The sequence below is a fragment of the Chiloscyllium punctatum genome, chromosome 49 (assembly GCF_047496795.1).
Source record: "Chiloscyllium punctatum isolate Juve2018m chromosome 49, sChiPun1.3, whole genome shotgun sequence".
Taxonomy (NCBI): Eukaryota; Metazoa; Chordata; class Chondrichthyes; order Orectolobiformes; family Hemiscylliidae; genus Chiloscyllium; species Chiloscyllium punctatum.
The window spans coordinates 39,966,335-39,986,540 of record NC_092787.1 but is presented as its reverse complement, the minus strand read 5'-3'; the positions used below and the strand labels follow the sequence as shown (position 1 = coordinate 39,986,540).

The following is a 20,206-nucleotide window of genomic DNA, read 5'->3' as shown; positions in this document are numbered from 1 at the left end:
ATATGGAATGAGCTGCCAACAGAAGTGGTTAAAGACATTTAAAAGGCATTTGGACAAATACATGGGAAGGTTTAGAAGGATAAGGGCCAAGTGCAGAGAAATGGGGTTAGCATGGATGGAGGTTTTGGTCAGCTGGATCAATTTGGGCCAAAGGGTCTGTCTCTGTGCTTTAGGACTCTATGACTCTGTGACTATGAAATACAGAAAATGTTGGAGAAACTCTCAGCAGGTGTGGCAGCATCTTGTGGAGAAGGTGAAAGAGATAGAGTTGACATTTTGAATTTGTTTTGACTCTTCAGGGTGAATTCAGTTAATTTTAATCAGAAGTAAAGTATTACAGATGGGGAAAAGAAATGCACTTTGAATACACAGGTTTAGTGGACCACAGGGATTTCGGTAGAATGTCATCATTAATGGTGGCACAAATCGATAAAGCTATAAATAAGACAAAAAGTACCATTTTTACATCTGGAAGTATACAATGTAAAAGTCTGCAAACAGATACACCCACAGCCATTCCCTCCCACCCACCCACTCCCACCATCCTGAAATGAAAGGTCCAATAGAAATAAATCATAGTCTCAGAAAGAACCATATTCTGTCCCTCTTCCCATGTCTTCTCCAGATGGTGATCTATTTTCTGTCTTTTTCTCTACCCAGAATGTTTGAGGCGTACACGTTTAATGTTTTTAAAATAAAAGGTGCTTAGTATGTGCATTTCTTTGCCACAGATAATTGTGAAGTTCAAAAATTCTTCACAAATAAATAATTAGCTTTTGAGAAAATAAGAGATAATACAGTTTTACGAAAACACATGAGATGGGATTTGGCAAATTGACTCTTGTGGAAAGAAATACCAATGAAGACTCAATGAACCAACTGACGTAAAAGTAACTTAATATTCCACCAATTTCTGCCATTTTCTGTAAACATTATGGCTTGGGACGAAGTTAGGAAGGGGTCATGCCTCACTCTGAGGCGGTGCACACATGGCCATCTTGGTTTCATCACTAGCAACAGTTCAGTACAATCCCTATATCTGGAGGAACATAATAGTAAACTGTTTATCCCCACACCTATAGCAGGTTTGACTGGTGGACACCACCAAGTCCAGGGGAGGCTCATAGCTAATATTGCTTTCTTCAATTTTGTTTTACTATAGATACCAGGAAAAACTCAGACACAGTTGTAATAATGTAGAATCAGTTCTTTATTAAGACATTGTCATAATCCAATATCAATACCCATGGACACTTTACTTCACTATTCCAATATAAGAGCAGGATAGAAAATCTCAAAACATGTCTTTTAGCATTGACATCTACTTTCTATAATAATCACTACATGATAGTATAAGTAATGTCAGAATAACAACATGGAGCACCAAAATGCATTTTGCCATTTAAAGCTCTTATCTCATTATGCTATATCAATTATATTGCCCTCTTAAGTTCTTCAAATTACTTTAGCGCCAGTAACATAAGTGACCAAATTAACATATTATGGGCCACCACATATACTGAATAAATTTTAAACATTCCACCATTTTACTCATTTTTAGACGATACTCAGGCCTTGGGCCCACTACCAATCCATCCCATGCTCTGGCAAATTTTAATTTATTACGTGCTGACCCACAGAAAATCCAGAATACTGATGTACTGGCGTATTAGGTCTCATTTCAAGGCTGGAAGATCAAGTAGAATTAAGAGCAGGAGGAAATCCTGAAGAATGGCTTGTTTGGAGTATGAGGAGGCGGATATGGGCTTAATGGTTTTAGCTAGGAAGTGAAGTGCTAACAACAATGCACTCAGACAGCGGTCCAATGCAAGCACTGTTTTCAGAGGTCAGAAGAATGATAACAAACTAATATAATTATTAGAGGAAACATTTTAAGAACCACATATGTTCTGTGGAGCTAGTTTTAATTTTAGTAATGATTATTTATTATTACTTTTATGTGCCCATTCTACATATAATCATAGAATCCCTACAGCATGGAAAAAAGGCCATTTGGCCTATCAAGTCTAGACCAACCCGCTGAAAAGCTTCCCACCCAGATCCTACCCTTTCCTGTAACCCTGCATTTCCTATGGCTAATCCACCTGGCCTGCACATCCCTGGACACTATGAACAATTTATCATGGCCAATCCACCTAACCCATGGGAGGAAACCAGAGCACCTGACAGGAACCTATGTAGACACAGGGAAAATGTGCAAACTCCACACTGTAACTCGAAGCTGGGATTGAACCCAGGTCCCTAATGCTGTAAGGCAGCAGTGCTAACCACTGAGCCACTATGCTGCCCATATAGCTGCACAGTCAACTCTTCGAGCTGACACAAGGTAAACACATCCATCTTTGATAGCTGAATTGGAAATCACTGCATCTGCCATTCAGTGGCAGTCCAGTTTGCAATACAAAGACATGTTTTTCACTGTTTCAGTAGTGGATCATACAGTCGATGGATAATTCTCCCCACATCAGGTGTCTGATTGACCTTCCCATGAGGAGAAATCACTTCCTTGTTTGGACGACTCAGAGTGAAAGGAATTGGAAGTGGAAAAGTGGGAGATCAGGTGACAGTTGTGGATTTGTGTTAACATTCTTCTGTTTTTCCATTTTCTAATGTGGGATCATATCAAACCTTCCAACCAACAGCCTCGTGTTACTGTTTCATCAAAAGCACCAAAGAATTTTATTCTTCCAGCATCCATTCTTTTTCTTGACTTTTCTCTGGATGAAACAGGATGACAAACATCACCCATGACTTTGTATTTCAGACCAAACCTTACAACGAAATCTCCATTTCATCAGAAAATCATCAAGCACGGCAGGATAGGAAGGCTGTATGTTTGCAGATGAAGATTCTAACATGCTTGAGCAAAGGCTAAGATGGCTTCATCCTCAAGAACATGTGAACTGTAAACTCATGAATTATTATTTTGAAATTAAGAGACTGACAAAGCTTTGATTCTATGTGCAGGCAATCTCCTGTTATCGGTCTAATTACACGTACATGTGAATCACTATTAGGCAGAAATTTCAGGTAACTTTGGAGTATATTTCAGCTCCAGGTAGGCCAACAGTGAATGTCTCTAGCACACAGACCTCAAGAACAGAAGATGCTTACAGTCTGAAATTATGCACTGTTATCCAAAGTCATGGGGTAACTGGTCTGAGCGAGCTATTGCTTCCTCATTAGAATTAGTAATTGTTTGGATATACTGGCAAGGAAGAGCTTCACGGGTACCTCTGGGGGTATGCAATTCTACTGATCGGCAGTTTTGCTAGTAACCTAGCAGGACCATATGGTCTTTAATGATTGTCTTCTAACAGTCCACTCTCCTGTCTGTGCCTATAGTAGTGAGTTAATAGTGTCAGGTTGCCCAGGTGACAACACTAGAAATGCAGGCGGCAGCTGATGTTGCTTAGGGAGGAAAGACACCACAATCCAAAGGTGTACTCATTCAGACTCTCAGGTAGCTCTTAGGAGGAACAATTATCTAGACATAGCTAGATGAGCATACAATGGCGAAAGAATAACATTCAGTAGGTCAGTTTAAACTTGTCAAACCCTGGTGCCTTACACAATTACACCAGGTTGTGTTAATCCATCATCACGTTGCCAACTGACACACAATAGATTCCAGTCCAGCATATTTTCATTCTTATTTTCAAATCAATCCATGGCTTCACTCCTCCCTATCCCTATAATCTTCAGAGTCTCACTCCAGAATCTCTGCATTTCTCCAATTCTGGGTTCTAGTACATCCCCAGTCTCATTCTAAGACAACCGTGGTTTCAGCTGTCAAGATCCTAGGCCGTGCAATTTTCTCCTAAAAACTGACTTTATTGATCTCTTCCTCTGTCCTGATGTGGCTCAGTCATTGTTGTTAGCTGTCCTCCAATTTGAGGAGGATGTCTACAGGGTTGCAAATTTCTGCTGTGGTTCTTGTTAACTGAACAGGTTGATTCTTGGTCCACAGATCATGGGACACTGTGCTACGTGAGGCACAGAATCTGACAGTGGGAGTTGATTCTTTTCCTTTCTTTCTCATCATTTAAGGTGAACTCAAACTGTGATGCAGTTTGAAGAAGAAATCTTTGTCATAAACTCCTCCCAGTCATCAATGTCGATGCTGCTACACTTTAAGTATAGCTTCAGGGGGTCTCTGTAGCATTTTCTCTGTCACCCCCTAGAACACTGGTCATTTCAGAGTTGAGAAAACAGGATCTGAAGATGATTTTCAGCTATGTGTCCAGTCCAAAGTCAATTTTGCAGGGGCTATGCCTGACTGCTTATAGATCTGACATCAGCTTATGTTTGACTGTCCTACCAATGCATCTGGAGGATGAGGCAGAGGCATTGCTGGTGAAATTTCTCTGGCACTCTTATGTGTCCCTGATACACAGTCAAACTTTCATTATAGTGCAGGAATGTGGCGTTAACAATTGTTCCATACACTAGGACTCTTGTGGGCTTATGGAAGTCTTTTTTCAGACACACACTGAGATAATTTGTAACAGACTGCTGTTGTTAAATCATCTCATCAATGGGGGCTACGACAGTAGGGGAAGTGTTCAACATATTGTTGTATCTTCTTAAACAAATACGGAAGGTGGAATGTTTAGCTGACTAGATCCAGGTTGATGCATGAATTTTGTTTTGGTAATATTCAAGGATAGACTGAGTCTCTTGCTTGAAGCATCGAAGAGGTCAAGAGTGTTTTACAAGTCTGATGCAGAGTAAGCAGCAACATTACAGTCATCAGTCAGATGTTGGCCAGATGAGTTTTGACACAGAGGTGGCTAAGGTTGATGAGTTTTGCATCTAGGTCCTGTTTGATATAGTATTAAATGATTCATTTGTGTGATATATTGTGTATTATTGCCCATTCCAAATTGTCATGGAGTAGGCAGTGCTGACCTATCCTCCTGAACCACTGTACTCCTTGGGGTGTAGGAGCATCCACAGTCCCACGAGGGAGGTTCAGGACTTTTTTTTGTCAAGATTAGAGTGGTGCTGGACAGCCACAGTAGGTCAGGCAGCATCCGAGGAGTAGGAAAATTGACGTTTCAGGCAAAAGCTCTTCATCAGGGATGAGGCTGTGTCTTGGCTCCACTCATCTATGTCTTACTTTGGGTATCAGTCTTGAACTGTTGGAATTATGTCTTCTAGACTTGTAACCTACAACTATTCTGCAAGGTAGTGAAGGGTGCTTAGTTTTCTTCCACAGAATAACATATTCCTGATAATGCTTGAACTCAATGGCGTAGCAACAGTTGTCTAGTACAACTGACTTTATTTCATCTTATTATTCTGAAATTAAGTTGGCTGTGTGAGGAATTTCTAAATTAGTATGAGCTGCTTTTGCAGTTTCTCACTTTCACTGGACAGTTGCATAACTGAGAAATTGATCTGGTTTCTCTAGCACTTTTGGTTCTAACCATACCTTGCTAGGTACAGGTTCACTATCAATTGAACAAGTCAATGATTGATCTCAGTTACCTTCAGAAATCGAGTGAAATAGACATACCTTAATCTTTGATTAGGATGATGACACAATCCAATAATGCTTTGATTAAGAATGCCTCCGGGTGGTTTTGTACCGGTCACTGACAAAAGATAGTGTTTGTAATAATGAGACCATGTTGACCACACTGTGGCAGCAGTGAGACAGCATTCCCATTAGCTTTTCACATTCCATTTTTTAAAATTAATTCCTCAGCATTCAGGGGAATCACGGTGAATGATTGGATTAAAATATCCTAGAAATAAAATCTTTTCTCTTTAACAGTAGTGAGGATTTAATCAAGGTCAGAATAGAATTCCATTAATTTCAAGATTTTACGAAGTTAAAGTTACTTTATTAACCCAAGTTGCCGTTTGCTGAATATATATTAGTTTTGATCATTCATTTTACGACCATAAGACTGGAAGGCATACAAGCAGAGGGAGGGCATTCAGCCATTTAAAAAGATCATGGCTGATCTGATAATCCTTGACTCCATTTTCCTGTCTTTTTTCCATCAACTTTGTTTTGGGGACAAGTTTCCCCCAAGCCCCTTTGTGTTGCATATTTATGAGGGTTTTCTCCATTTAAATAATATTCTGTTCTCTCTCCGTAAACTGTTTGCATACCTCTCAAACATGTCCTTCCGCCTACTTCTGCGTCATCCTCAAATTTGATTTGATTCCTTTCTCCAGGGAATAATATATTGTACACAGCTGCATTCCCAGCACTGATAGCTATGGAACCCCTTATCCTCACTGCCCATGAGCAAGATCAGCAAGTTGTATAAGGCATTATAATAAAGGTAAGTATTTCATTTGAAAGAGAACTTACATGAAAGTAGGTAGCTTGAAATGAAAAACATGTTGGCTTCCTAGCAAAGGAAGCTCCTGTCCTAACCCAAATCTATACATAAAATCAATTATTAATGCCAGAGCTGTCCATTTCCCAAGAACAAATAAAGCAAAGCGCAAATTTCATTTTCAAGTGTAATTCGACTAGACAGCTAAATCAAAATCACAGCATTTTGATTGAGGATGACAGCATGTTCTTCAGCTGGGTGCTTTGTTAGATGTGGCGTGATATTATCCATGGAATCATCGCAGAGATGCTGGACAATAATGCAATAATAATTCCACAGTAACAGGATGAGGCCCAAAATGAGAAAAAGCACAATGCAGACAAGGATGACCAGTTTTCTATGAGGATAATGTTCCTGACACACAGGCTTGCAACATACTGAGAACCAACTTGTCACTGGTTTAAATGCTGCTCCTGAGAGGAGGCTGATGTGCTGAGTGCTCTTACATTGATCGTCTGTGTTTGGGGGCAGTTGGTTCAGGGCATGTCCCTGTGCTTCAAGGTCAGAATTACAACCAATCAACTTGTGCTGAGCTTCCATATTAGGTGGTGCAGGAGGGACAGGTAAGCACAAAGTTGCTTCAGACTGGCAGCTTTCCCTCTTCTTTGTTGCAAGTGGCCTTTGACTAAGTAAGTCAGCCTGTATTAAAACAGAGACAAAATGAGTGGAAGAAAGGACTGTGCTACTCTACAACTGACTGACATACATTAAGTAATGTAATTTACACTGACTCATTCACATGCTATTGAACAGTTAATACAATGCTGCCACAGCTTGGGCACACAATCATACACAGTACAATCGATTCTGTTATAATGCAATAGTTCTATTCTCGAGTGATCTCGCGTTATAAGAAAATTGCACAATAGCTAGGCCATTCAAACTAATGGGCCGGAATCACGTTATAGCCAGTACAGGTAAGGAACATTTGTGTTCTATAAATAACAGTCTTAATTCTTCAATTGCTTTAAAGCCAATTTGTGTTGAAGAAATATGTGTTATAGCAGAATCGACTGTACTTTCATCTGCTTCACTGATGTGGGGAATAGAGGATCTGAGTGTTGTCTGGATCAAGGTTCCTCAGCATTATTGCGTTTGAGGGTCTTTCCCACACCATAAAATGTGCATAGACCGATTGTAATTGTATTCTTTTTCAATAAAATGTACTCAATGAGTTGACACTACTATAATGGGCTGCTGGCCTCCTTGTGTGCTGTTTGATTCTGTGGAAGGTCATCCATTTCTTTAATACCATCTGAATACAAATTGTATAATTCTTAAAAATACTACATCTAGAAGAAAGACTATATTATTTTACAAAACAATATTGTGAATTTGTTTAAAAAGAGCAAGTGTACAATTTGAGCACAAGTACACAGAAACCCCACACCAACCCACCAGATAATTCAATAAATAGTAAGGTGAAAATTAGAGACAGCACTAGAATATTGGCATTATTTGGTAATAGTTCCAGAACTCTGCAATTCGCACCACCGATAATCACATTGATCCTTGCCAATGTCAGATGGAATTCAGTCTGGATAAATGTCAGGTCATGCACCTGGGCAGGACAAATAAGACAAATAAGGGAATACATTGTGAAAGGTAAACCCTGGGAAGCACAAAGGATCAGAGGGACCTTGGAGTGCATGTACACCAGTCCCTTAAAGTATCAGGACAGGTGGATAAGAAAGCATATGAGATACTTACCTAATTAGCCAAGGCATAGACTTTAATGAGTGTGTACTAAAACTGTATAAAAAACTGTTTAGGCCACAGCTAGGGTATCATTGCAGTTCTGGAATCTACATTCTAGGAGGGATGTGACAGCACTGGAGAAGGTGCAGAGTAGATTTACCAGAATGTTGCCTGGACTGGAGAGTTCAACTTTGGAAGAGAGTTTGGACAGGCTGGGGTTGCTTTCCTTACAGAGAAAATTCAGATACGTATAAAATTATGAGGGGCATAGATAAGGTCACAGGAAGACATTTTTCCCATTGATAGTGGGATCAATGACCAGCGGATATAGACTTATCGTAAAGAACAAGAGGTTTAGAGGAGATTTGAGGAAAAGATTCTTTCACCAACAGAGTGGTGGGAATCTGGAACTCATTGCCTATAAGTATTTAAATAAGTAGTTCATGTGCACTTGCGATGCCAAGGCTATAAGGCTATGGGCCAAGTGCTGGAAAACAAGATTAGAACAGTTAGGTGGCAGTTTTTGACTGGCAAGGATGCAATGGGCAGAAGGGCCTTTCTTGTGATGTAAATCTCTATGACATTATTGATGTTTTTAGAAGGGAGAAAATTGTGCAATGATATTGCCACTGAATTAGTAACTGAGAGGTCCAAATAACCCTCTGGGGATCCACATAGGAATTCCACCAGAGCTGATGGCAGAATTGATGATAAAATCTGACCTTCAATTGACTCTAAATCTACATCTATGTGATTGACTCTTGACTGCCCTTTGAAATAACAAACCACTCCATTGTCTAAAAGGAATGAAACCAGATGGACCACTCGCATTGATCTAGGCACTGGAAATGACAAGGATAAACATAGCAGGATCCTCCTTACTAACATCTCAGAACAAGTGCCAAAATTGAGAGGTTTTTTTTAAATATAGGCAAGTCAAGGTACAGCCTGACCTAGTCATACTCACAGAATCACACCTTAAATAATGTTCCAGATAATAATATCACAATCACTGGGTATGATCTCCCACCACAGTGGTAAAAGTTGTAAGTATATTATCCTAGGAATCCTTAACAATGACAGCAAACACCATGAAATCTCAGGTCAAACATGAGCAAGGAAACCTCTTACTAATTGTCACATACCAAAATAGGTCTAGGCGACTGAAAACAGATAAAACTTTGGAAGAATATCAGGAAAGTAGGACCAATCTGAAATTGAGGAATTAAGAGGGCTAAAGGGGTCATAGAATATTACAGCGCAGTACAGGCCCTTCGGCCCTCGATGCTGCGCTGACTTGTTGAAACAATCTGAAGCCCATCTAACCTACACTATTCCATTTTCATCCATATGTCTATCCAACGACCATTTAAATGCCCTTAAAGTTGGCACGTTTACTACTGTTGCAGGCAGGGCATTCCATGCCCCTACTACTCTGAGTAAAGAAACTACCTCTGACATCTGTCCTAGTTAAAGTTATGTCCACTCGTACTAGCCATCGCCATCCCACGAGAAAAGCTTTCACTGTCCATCCTATCTAACCCTCTGATTATCTTATATGTCTCAATTAAGTCACCTCACAACCGTCTTCTCTCTAATAAAAACAGCCTCAAGTCCCTCAACCTTTCCTCATAAGACCTTCCCTCCATTCCAGGCAACATCCCAGTAAACTCCTCTGAACCCTTGCCAAAGCTTCCACATTCTTCCCATAGTACCACAACCAGAACTGTACGCAATACTCCAAATGCAGCCGCACCAGAGTTTTGTACAGCTGCAGCATGAATCTCATGGTTCTGAAACTCAATCCCTGTACCAATAAAAGCTAACACACCGTATGCCTTCTTAATAACCTGATCAACTTTCAAGGATCTATGTACCTGGACACCAAGATCTCTCTGTTCAGCTACACTACCAAGAATCTGACCATTAGCCCAGTACTCTGCATTCCTGTACTCCTTCCAAAGAGAATCACCTCACACTTTTCCACATTAAACTCTATTTGCCACCCCTCAGCTCTGCAGCTTATCTATCTCGCGTTGTAACTTATAACATTCTTCGTCACTATCCACAACTCTACCAACTTTAGTATCTTCTGCAAAGTTACTCAACCATCCTTCTATGCCCTCATCCAGGTCATTTATAAAAATGACAAACAACAGTGGACCCAAAACAGATCCTTGTGGTACCCCACTAGTAACTGAACTACAGGATAAACGTTTCCCATCAACTACCGTCATGTGTCTTCTTTCAGTTAGCCAATTTTTGATCCAAACTGCTAAATCACCCTCAATCCCATGCCTCCATATTTTATGCAATAGCCTACCGTGGAATGCCTCACTGAAATCCATCTACATCATATCAATTTGTGGGCGGCACGGTGGCACATTAGTTAGCACTGCTACCTCACAGCGCCAGAGACCCGGGTTCAATTCCCACCTGAGGCGACTGACTGTGTGGAGTTTGCACATTCCCCCAGTGTCTGCGTGGGTTTCCTCCGGGTGCTCCGGTTTCCTCCCACAGTCCAAAGATGTGCAGGTTAGGTGAATTGGCTACACTAAATTGCCCGTAGTGTTAGGTGCAGGGGTAAATGTAGGGGAATGGGTCTGGGTGGGCATGCTTCGGTGGGTTGGTGTGGACTTGTTGGGCCGAAGGGCATGTTTCCACACTAAGTAACCTAATCTATCGATTTATCCTCATCCACTTGTTTGGTTACCTTCTCAAAGAACTCAATAAAGGTTTGTGAGGCATGACTTATCCTTCACAAAACCGGTGTTGAATATCCCTAATCAACTTATTCCTCTCCAGATGATTATAAGTCCTATCGCTTATAACCCTTTCCAACACTTTACACAGAATCAAAGTAAGGCTCACAGTCTATAATTACCAGGGTTGTCTCTACTCCCCTTCTTGAACAAGGGAACAACATTTGCTATCCTCCAGTCTTCTGGCACTATTTCAGTCGACAATGACGACATAGAGATCAAAGCCAAAGGCTCAACAATCTCCTCCCTGGTTTCCCAGACAGTCCTAGGATAAATCCCATCCGGCCTAGGGGACTTATCTATTTTTACACTTTTCAGAATTGCTAACACCTCCTTATGTACATCAATCCCATCTAGTCTAGTATTCTGTATCTCAGTGTTCTCCTCAACCACATAGTATTTACACTAGAAAAAGACAGACAAAAAGTATTCATTTAGACTTCCCCCATCTCCTCTAACTCCATGCACAATTTCCTATTACTATGCTCGATTGGCCCTAATCTTCCTCTGGTCATTCTTTTATTCCCGATATACCTGTAGAAAGCCTTAGGGTTTTCCTTAATCCTATCCACCAACAACTTCTCATTATCCCTCATGGCTCTTCTGAGCTCTCTCGTTAGGTCTTCCCTGGCTAGCTTGTAACTCTCAAGTGCCCTAACTGAGCCATCACATCTCATCCTAATGTTTGCCTTCTTCTTCCTCTTGATAAGAGATTCAACTTCCATAGTAAACCATGACTCCCGTGCTCGACAACTTCCTCCCTGCCTGACTGGTACATACTTAAAGACACGCAGTAGCTGGTCCTTGAATAAGCTCCATATTTCAATTGTGCCCATCCCCTGCAGTTTCCTTCCCCATCCTATGCATCCTAAATCTTCCCTAAATCGCATCGTAATTGTTTTTCCCCTAGCTATAACTTTTGTCCTGTGGTATATACCTATCCCTTTCCATCACTAAAGTAAACATAACTGAATTGTGGTCACTACCAATAAAGTGCTTACCTACCTCCAAATCTAACACCTGGCCAGGTTCATTACCCAGTAGCAAATCCAATGTGGCCTCACCCCGAGTTGGCCTGTCTACATACTGAATCAGGAAACCCTCCTGCACACATTCTGACCCATCTAAAAGTACTTGAACTACAGTATTCCCAGTCAATATTTGGAAAGTTAAAGTTTCCCATAACAACTTACTCTGTCACTCTCACTTCTATCGAGAATCATCTTGTTATCCTTTCCTCTAAATCTCTGGAACTATCTGGCCAATAGAAGACGCCCAACAGGGTAACCTCTCCTTTCCGGTTTCTAATCTCTTCCCATACTACCTCAGTAGACAAGTCCTCAAACATCCTTTTTGCAACCGTAATACTGTCCTTGACAAACAGTGCCACACCACCCCCCTATTTATTGTGCTTCCAAATAAACCTGTTGGACTAAAACCTGGTGTGTGATTTTCAACTTTGTACACCCCAGTCCAACACTGGCATCTCTAAATCACAATACATTTGCAGTATCCTTGAACACGGGTGAGGTCCTGGAGGACTCGAGAATTGCTAATGTCGCCCCCTTGTTTAAGAAGGGTAGCAGGGATAATCCAGGTAATTACAGACCTGTGTGCCTGACGTCAGTGGTAGGGAAGCTGCTGGAGAAGATACTGAGGGATAGGATATAAACCCATTTTCTTCCAAGTGGATATACCTGTGATAGGCAACATGGTTTTGTGCAGGGACGGTCATATCTTACCAACTTAATACAATTCTTTGAGGAAGTGACAAAGTTGATTGATGAGGGAAGAGCTGTAGATGTCATATACATGGACTTCAGTAAGGCATTTGATAAGGTTCCCCATAGTAGGCTGATGGAGAAAGTGAAGTCATATGGGGTCCAGGGTGTACTAGCTAGGTGATAGAGAACTGGCTGGATAACAGGAGACAGAGAGTAGTCGTGGAAGGGAATTTCTCAAAATAGAGAACTATGACCAGTAGTGTTCCATATGAATCTGTGTTGGGACCACAGTTTGTGATTTACATAAATGAAATGGAAGAAGGTATAGGTGGCCTGATTAGCAAGTTTGCAGAAGACACAAAAGTTGGTGGAGTAGCAGATAGTAAGAGAATGCAGCAGAATATAAATAGATTGGAGAGTTGGGCAGAGAAATGGCAGATGGAGTTCAATCCAGGCAATTGCGAGGTGGTGCATTTTGCAAAATCCAATTCAAAAGTGAACTATGCGGTAAATGGAAAAGCCCTGGGGAAAATTGTTGTATGGAGAGATCTGGGCATTCAGGTCCATTGTTCCCTGAAATTGGCAATGCAGGACAATAAAGGTGGTCCAGGCAGCATACGGCATGCTTTCCTTCATCAGAAAGGGTATTGAGTACAAAAGTTGACAAGTCATGTTACAGTTGAATAGGACTTAGTATCGACTACATTTGGAATACCGCATACAGTTCTGGTATCCACATTACCAAAAGGATGTAGATGCTTTGGAGAGGGTGCAGAGGAGGTTCACCAGGACATTGCCTGGTATGCAGAGTGCTAGCTATGAAGAGAAGTTGAGTAGATTTTCATTAGAAAGATGGAGGTTGAGGGGGAACCTGATTAAAGCCTACAAAATCATAGGAGGTATAGACAGGGTGGATAGCAAGAAACTTTTTCACAGAGTGGAAACTCAATTCCTAGGGGTCACAAGTTCAAAAGTGAGAGTGGAAAAGCTCTTTACACAGAGGGTGGTGGGTGTCTGGAATCCATTGCCAGTAGAAGTGTTAGAGGTGGGAACAATAGCATCATTTAAGATGTATCTAGACAGATACATGAACGGGTAGGGAGCAGAGGGATACAGATCCTTAGAAAATAGGCGAAAGGTTTAGATAGAGGATGTGGATCAGCGCAGGCTTGGAGGGCCAAAGGGCCTGTTCCTCTGTTGTAATTTTCTTTGTTCTTTGATACTTAAGGCATCACCAGTACTGGGAATCCCCCCTATCAACATCCTGGTGGTTATCACTGACCAGAAACTGAACTCGTCACATAAATACAGAGGCTAAGAGTTCTACAGTAAGTAACTCACCTCTTGAGTCCCCAAAGCTTTCCACCATCTCCAAGGCACAAGTCAGGAGTGTGATGGAATACTCCCCACTTACTTGGATGGGTGCAGTTCCAACAACACTCAGTCTTGACACCATCCGAACAAAACAGCCCACTTGATTGGTACCACATCCACAAGCATCCACTCCTTCCATCACCATGCAATAGTACTATCTACAAGATCACTGCACAAATTTTCCTTAGCAACTTTTAAACCCATGATCACTATCATGTATAACAACAAGGGCATCAGAAACATGAGAACACCACCATTTGCAAGTTTTCCTTCAGACCATTCCGCATTCTGGATTGAAAATATATCACCATTCCTTTACTGTTGCAGGTTAAAATCTTGGAACTCCCTCTCGAACAGAATTTTGGATGGACCTACACTGGTAAGACTGCAGTAGTTCAATAAATAGGCTTCACCACCACCTTCCTAAGGGTAACTAAAGTTGGACAATAAACATTGAAAACAGGTCTAGGAGTCGGCCATTCGGCCCTTTGAGCCTGCACCACCGTTCACTACAATCATGGCTGATCATACAATCTCAGGTATCCCCATTCCTGCTCCCTCCCCATTCCTCTTGATCCCTTTAGCCACAAGGGCCATGTCCACCTCCCCCTTGAATATATCTAATGAACTGGCCCCAACACCCTTCTGTGGGAGAGAATTCCACAGGCGCTCAAATCTCAGAGTGAAGCAATTCTTCCTCATCTCAGTCCTGAATGGCTTACCCCTTATTGGCTGGCCCAGCCAACAAAACCCACATCCTCCTACGAATGAGGCCCCCATCCTCTTAGGAGATCACAAACGTGGAACACAGATTTACCTGCCATGCATGTTGATAGGCCCACCGGCTGCCGTGTTCAGACTTGTGGTGGGCACCCCTAAAGTGATCATTAATTATTCAATTAATGGTCTGAATTGGCAGAGGCTTTGGAAGTCAGACCAAGCTCAAAGAGGTGGTGGTAATGTCACTAGATTAGCAATGTAGAACACCAAACTGATGCTTAATGGACTATGGGTTCAAATTCCACCACAGCAGATGATGATATATAAATTCAATAAAATCTGGAAATCGGACCATAGGCTTTTCTACCCTGGGCTTAATCCTGGTGGAGGTGAGAAGGTTCACACTATCACCCCTACCTCCAGAGGAGACACCCCAGGCTAGATCACCAGCTTTGTTATAATCTGATTAAAGAGCAGTAACCTTCAAATTATAAAGAATACAAAAGGTGAGATCAAAAGGGACTTGCAGCAATAAAACCACAAGATTTAAGATTTTTAAACAAACAAGAAAACTTTATTGTACAAGTTAGAACAGTAATACAGTTTACAATGCCACATACAGCATAATTCTAACATCCAGAGTTAACACATCAAAAACATCCTACAGCACATAAAAATAGCAGACCCCACGGAGTTCTGAATCACATTCTTCTGAAACTCCTCCTCCCCCATGATAGTCATCAAATCTCATTAAAATCTTCACAACAGATTGCAATTCTTCATTTTTATCAACCCAGCCTTGAAATTTCGTCAAATAGCTGTTCCATCATTGGTTGCCCCAGTGACTGCTCCTGATCTGGTCACCTGTCCCTCCTCTCCTGGGTCCATGCTGTCCTGAACTCTGAAAACTGCACTTCAGTATTTATCTGCAGGCACGACTTGAGCTTTTTACCAAAAGTCTCTCACCAAGCTGGTTTTTCCCTTGTGCTTTTACCGGGACTCCATTCTAACTCAGTCATCACAGAGATATTGCTCATATCTTTTCAACCTCAGTTGTACTGACCAATGATTGTCACCCAGTTTCTTGTAAACTGTAACAACTTCCAAGACATTTCCTCAGCTTGAACAACACCTAGCTTCCTTTTAAGTACTAATAACGTGGCCGGAGTTCTACCAGCCTTAAGACATCTAACTGCTTTTGGGACTGAACTCACTTTCACCTACAGAGAATCCATGTAGTTCAGTTACAAATCAGTGCTGCTGACATGCTGTCTATTCTACATCCTCCATGTAAGGACAGTTATCAAAGTATGTGTCTGTCTCCTTTGAACCTATTTTTCTAATCAACCTACTCAGAAATATTACTAAAAACATCTGGACCAGTAGGGATTCGAACCCAGACCACCCCCCCCCCCCAACCCAAACCAGGGTCATGGACACTAGCACTATGCCTCAAGAAGGCCTGTCTCCTTTGAACTCCAGTAGTCCCTGAACTGTCCTAAGTGACTTTGAAAATATTGTAATAGACCCTTCTTCTATTGCTGGGAGACATGGTGAGTCAGTGGTTAGCACTGCTGCCTCACAATGCCAGGGACCAGGGTTCATTTCCATCCTTGGGGGAGTTCACACATTTTCCCCATGTTTGTGTGGGTTCCCTTCTGGTTCTACAGTTTCCTCCCACAGTCCAAAGATGTAGGTGGATTGGTCATGCTAAATTGCTCATAGTGTCCAAGGACATGCAAGCTAGGTGGATTAGCCATGGGAAATGCAAAGTTGTAGCGTAGGAGCTGTGGGTCTGGGTGGGATGCTCTTTGGAAGGTCAGTTAGACTTGATGGGCTAAATGGCCTGTTTCCACAGTATAGGGATTCAATGATAATTGAATGTTGCCACCTAGCAAAATATGGAACCAAGTGTTCCATAACTGTTGCCAGACACAGATTGCAGGTTTGCTCACAACATTCTGTCAAATTAGTTTTTCTGCACGGCTTACAGAAGTGAAAGCTAATGCGTCATTATGTGTCCAGCCACGTAGCTCTGGAGGAACATTGCTTGCTCAATACAAAATAGAATGTATAACTAGATACATACAATGTATTCAAGTTTAAGATTATCTCCTCCTGTTTGGAAATCCTGCAGTAGAATACTTTATTAACCTGATAAGATTCATAATCTTTTAAATATTTCAAATGTATCCCTCCTAATGACTAAAAGGCAAGAAAATATAAAATGTTGCTTACATATACACACACTGTCTCCTCGTAAATTAATCATTTTAAAAGCTTTCTTTAAATATATAAAAGGTAACACAAAGGTTAAGGTGAACCTAAGGCCCCTAGAAAATTATTCTGACAAGTGAACCTCTTTGAAACAAACAGGATTCTTAATGGGCCTGACAGGATAAATGCTGAGAGGGTGTTTCCCTTCATTGGAGAGTCCAGGAGCAGAGGGCATAGTCTCAGAATAAAGGGCCACCAATTTAAGACTGTGATGATAAGGAATTTCTCCTCTCAGAGGGCTGAATCTCCTTGGAACTCCTTGCCACAGAGAGCTGTGGGGTAGAGTCCCTCTGTATGTTTAAGATTGAGATACAGAGGTTCTTGATTTACGGGAAAAATGCAGGAATTGGACATGTAGGTCACATCAGTTATGACCCTTCTGAATGGCAGAGCAGGCTCCCGGGGCCCAGTCACCTACACCTACTCCTATTTCTTATTGTCTCATGGTCTTAAGTCATGTCATTCGGCTGAGTGTAAGATGCTCTCACACCAGAGACAATTGAATGTCCGTCAGGTTGTGTTCCCCCAAACTAAATGCAGTTACTTCAGAGAGCTCTGACTAAAATAAAAGTAATTAAGGCTTGGAAGGAGATTCCGTATCAAGACTGTGGAATAGCTTGTGAACACAGGTTCCACATCAAATCATGAAGAATGGTAAGGTACAAAAATGATCATATGTAATTTAGATACCACAATTTTAACAAAGCAGAAAATGTTAGCATCTAAAAACAATGGACAAGGAAAGACCAGCTAGTCACTTGCCTGTCAATCTGTGCATCATACAACCAAACACATTATTTAGATTCCCTGCCTGCCTTCCTGGAGAGACAAATGTTGAATACAGAACCTCAGAGTTTCGAAGATAGTTTTGGGAAATCTACTCAAACCTTTGAAGCATTCTGCCTTGGCCATAGGGTGGCTACAATATCCCAGTTACCTGCAAACACCACCAGATGGAAACGAGCACAGTTACTGGTTTAACAATGAGAAACGTCTGTGAGACTAGATTGATGAAGTTGGGACTGTTCTTCCTGGAGTGAAGGAGGATGAAAGGGGATTTGATAGAGGTTTTCAAACTCATGAACATTCTGGACATAGTAGATAGGGAGAAGCTGCTCCCACTCGTAAAAGGAACAAGAATGAGACTTAAAGTGATGTGCAAATGAAACAAGGGTGATGTGAGAAAAATCATTTCACTCAGCAAGTGATTGGGGTAAGGAGTATACGAAATGAAGCATTTAAGAAGGGCAGCGGATGATTATTTGAATAGAAATAATGTGGGATATGGGGAGAAAGCAGGAAATTGGCACTTGTTAATCATACATGTTTGAAATGCTAGAGCAGGTATGATGGGCTGAATAGCCTTATGAACCATAGTACTTGAATGATTCTATGAATCCCCTTACACTGGTCAAAGTGAATTTGCACTGACTAAACTGAATTCCACGGAGATCCAATAATAGACAAATTAGTTCTCATTGGAGAATGAGTCCCAAAGGAACTCAGAGATAAACAACACCACAGAAGGTTGTAACTACAGCAAAGAGATGAGATGGAAATCAATAAAAAGTGAGTTCTGAAGAAGAGCCACTGAACTCAAAATGTTAACTCGGTTTTCTCTCCACAGATGCTGCCTGATCTGCTGAATTTGTCCAGTAACTTCTGTTTTATGTATTTGAGATGAACATCACATCTGGAGGGGTTAAATGCACCACTGTCACATTCCCTTAATACCAGAATTAAACACAACTGCTGTCATACTCTTGACACTGAGATTAAACACGCTGCGTCACACTCCATTACACTGGGGTTAAACACACTGCTGTCACACTTATTTTCACTCTGATTAAACACAATGATTCTGGGTTAGTGGTGCTGGAAGAGCACAGCAGTTCAGGCAGCACCCAAGGAGCTTCGAAATCGACGTTTCGAGCAAAAGCCCTTCGTCAGGAATACCCGAAACGTCGATTTTGCTGCTCCTTGGATGCTGCCTGAACTGCTGTGCTCTTCCAGCACCACTAATCCAGAATCTGGTTTCCAGCATCTGCAGTCACTGTTTTTACCTCGTTGATTTAAACACAATGCTGTCACACTCTGTTACATTGGGGTTAAACTGCTCTTACACATGCGTTTACACTGAAGTTAAGATGCATTTCTGTCACATATTTACAATTAGAATGAAACACACTGCTGGTAAGTGTCATTTAGACTGGGATTTAATGCATTTATTTACCTCAGTCTTTGTCCGTCGTATTTGGAATGAAGAGTCTCAGTCTGTACACAACGGCACACACTGTGTTCTTGATGTTCCAGCTCTGGCTTTCAAGTCTCAGATAAAGAATTATCTTGCTGCAGCTGTTGGTGCGTCCCCCTTGGCTCTGAGCCAGATTTTCAGCTGTTGGTACGGCTCGTACATTCAATATAACCTGTTTACTGCAGCAAGTGATCCTCCCATCTTCAATGATTCTGCCTCTTCTCTCCCGATTGATCCAAAATATTTGGCTGTCAACCTTTTGTTATCGGTGGCTTCCTTGTTATTCTCTCTGATGGCTCAGAGAACAAAAAGATTCTCTTCCTGTTTAACTCAAACTCATACTAAATGCTTTTACATTTTTGACTGCTTTAAATTGATGAACATTACGCATTTCATTTGAAAATAAGCGCATTCAAAAGCTTTCTGTACATTATTTAATTGCAATAGGTTGGAATTAACACTAATCTACAGTTCAACACATGCAAAAGATCATTGACAATGGCACTTTCTTGTTTTTGCTTCAAGTGTCACTGTCAATGATCTTTTAATGACAGCCTGAATCTGGCCCCGTTTCAAGTCAAACTGGTTTAGACAATACAGGCATTTAATAAATGCAAGGCTGGGGGAGGACGTAGATTTCAGAGGTACAAAGTGAAGGCAGTGACTGGAGATAGGTTGAGGTGAGAAGGGATGTAAATAGGAGGAAGATAGTAAGGGTGAGGTACAGTCAGAGTAAATACAAATTAAGAGGAGCAACAGCTGAGAAAGAAAAGAACTGGGAAGGGAATGGGTAACAGAGTGGATGGGGAGAAAGGGGGAGACCAGAAAGGACAGTAAGTAGAATAAGAGGAGAATAGAAATAAGGGCAAAGGTTAAAAAGAACTGAAGGGAGAGGAAGAAGAGTGGCGGTGAGAAGGGGAGTTAGAGCGCAGGACAAAAAGAGGAGTCAGTAACAGGAGCCTGTACCAGGGAAGATTTAAAATCAAGCACTAGGGTTCTTGGGCCTAGTTTAAGCAC

General features: G+C 41.4%; 1 long non-coding RNA gene across 1 annotated transcript; it reads right to left on the bottom strand.

Moving 5' to 3' along the window:
• Positions 1-1,192: 1,192 nt before the first annotated feature.
• Positions 1,193-19,692, bottom strand: LOC140469618 (uncharacterized). Its single transcript, XR_011956175.1, has 2 exons — positions 19,169-19,692; positions 1,193-7,019 (listed from the first exon to the last, which is right to left on the bottom strand). It is a non-coding gene; the product is annotated as an uncharacterized lncRNA (long non-coding RNA).
• Between the last annotated feature and the right edge of the window lie 514 nt (positions 19,693-20,206).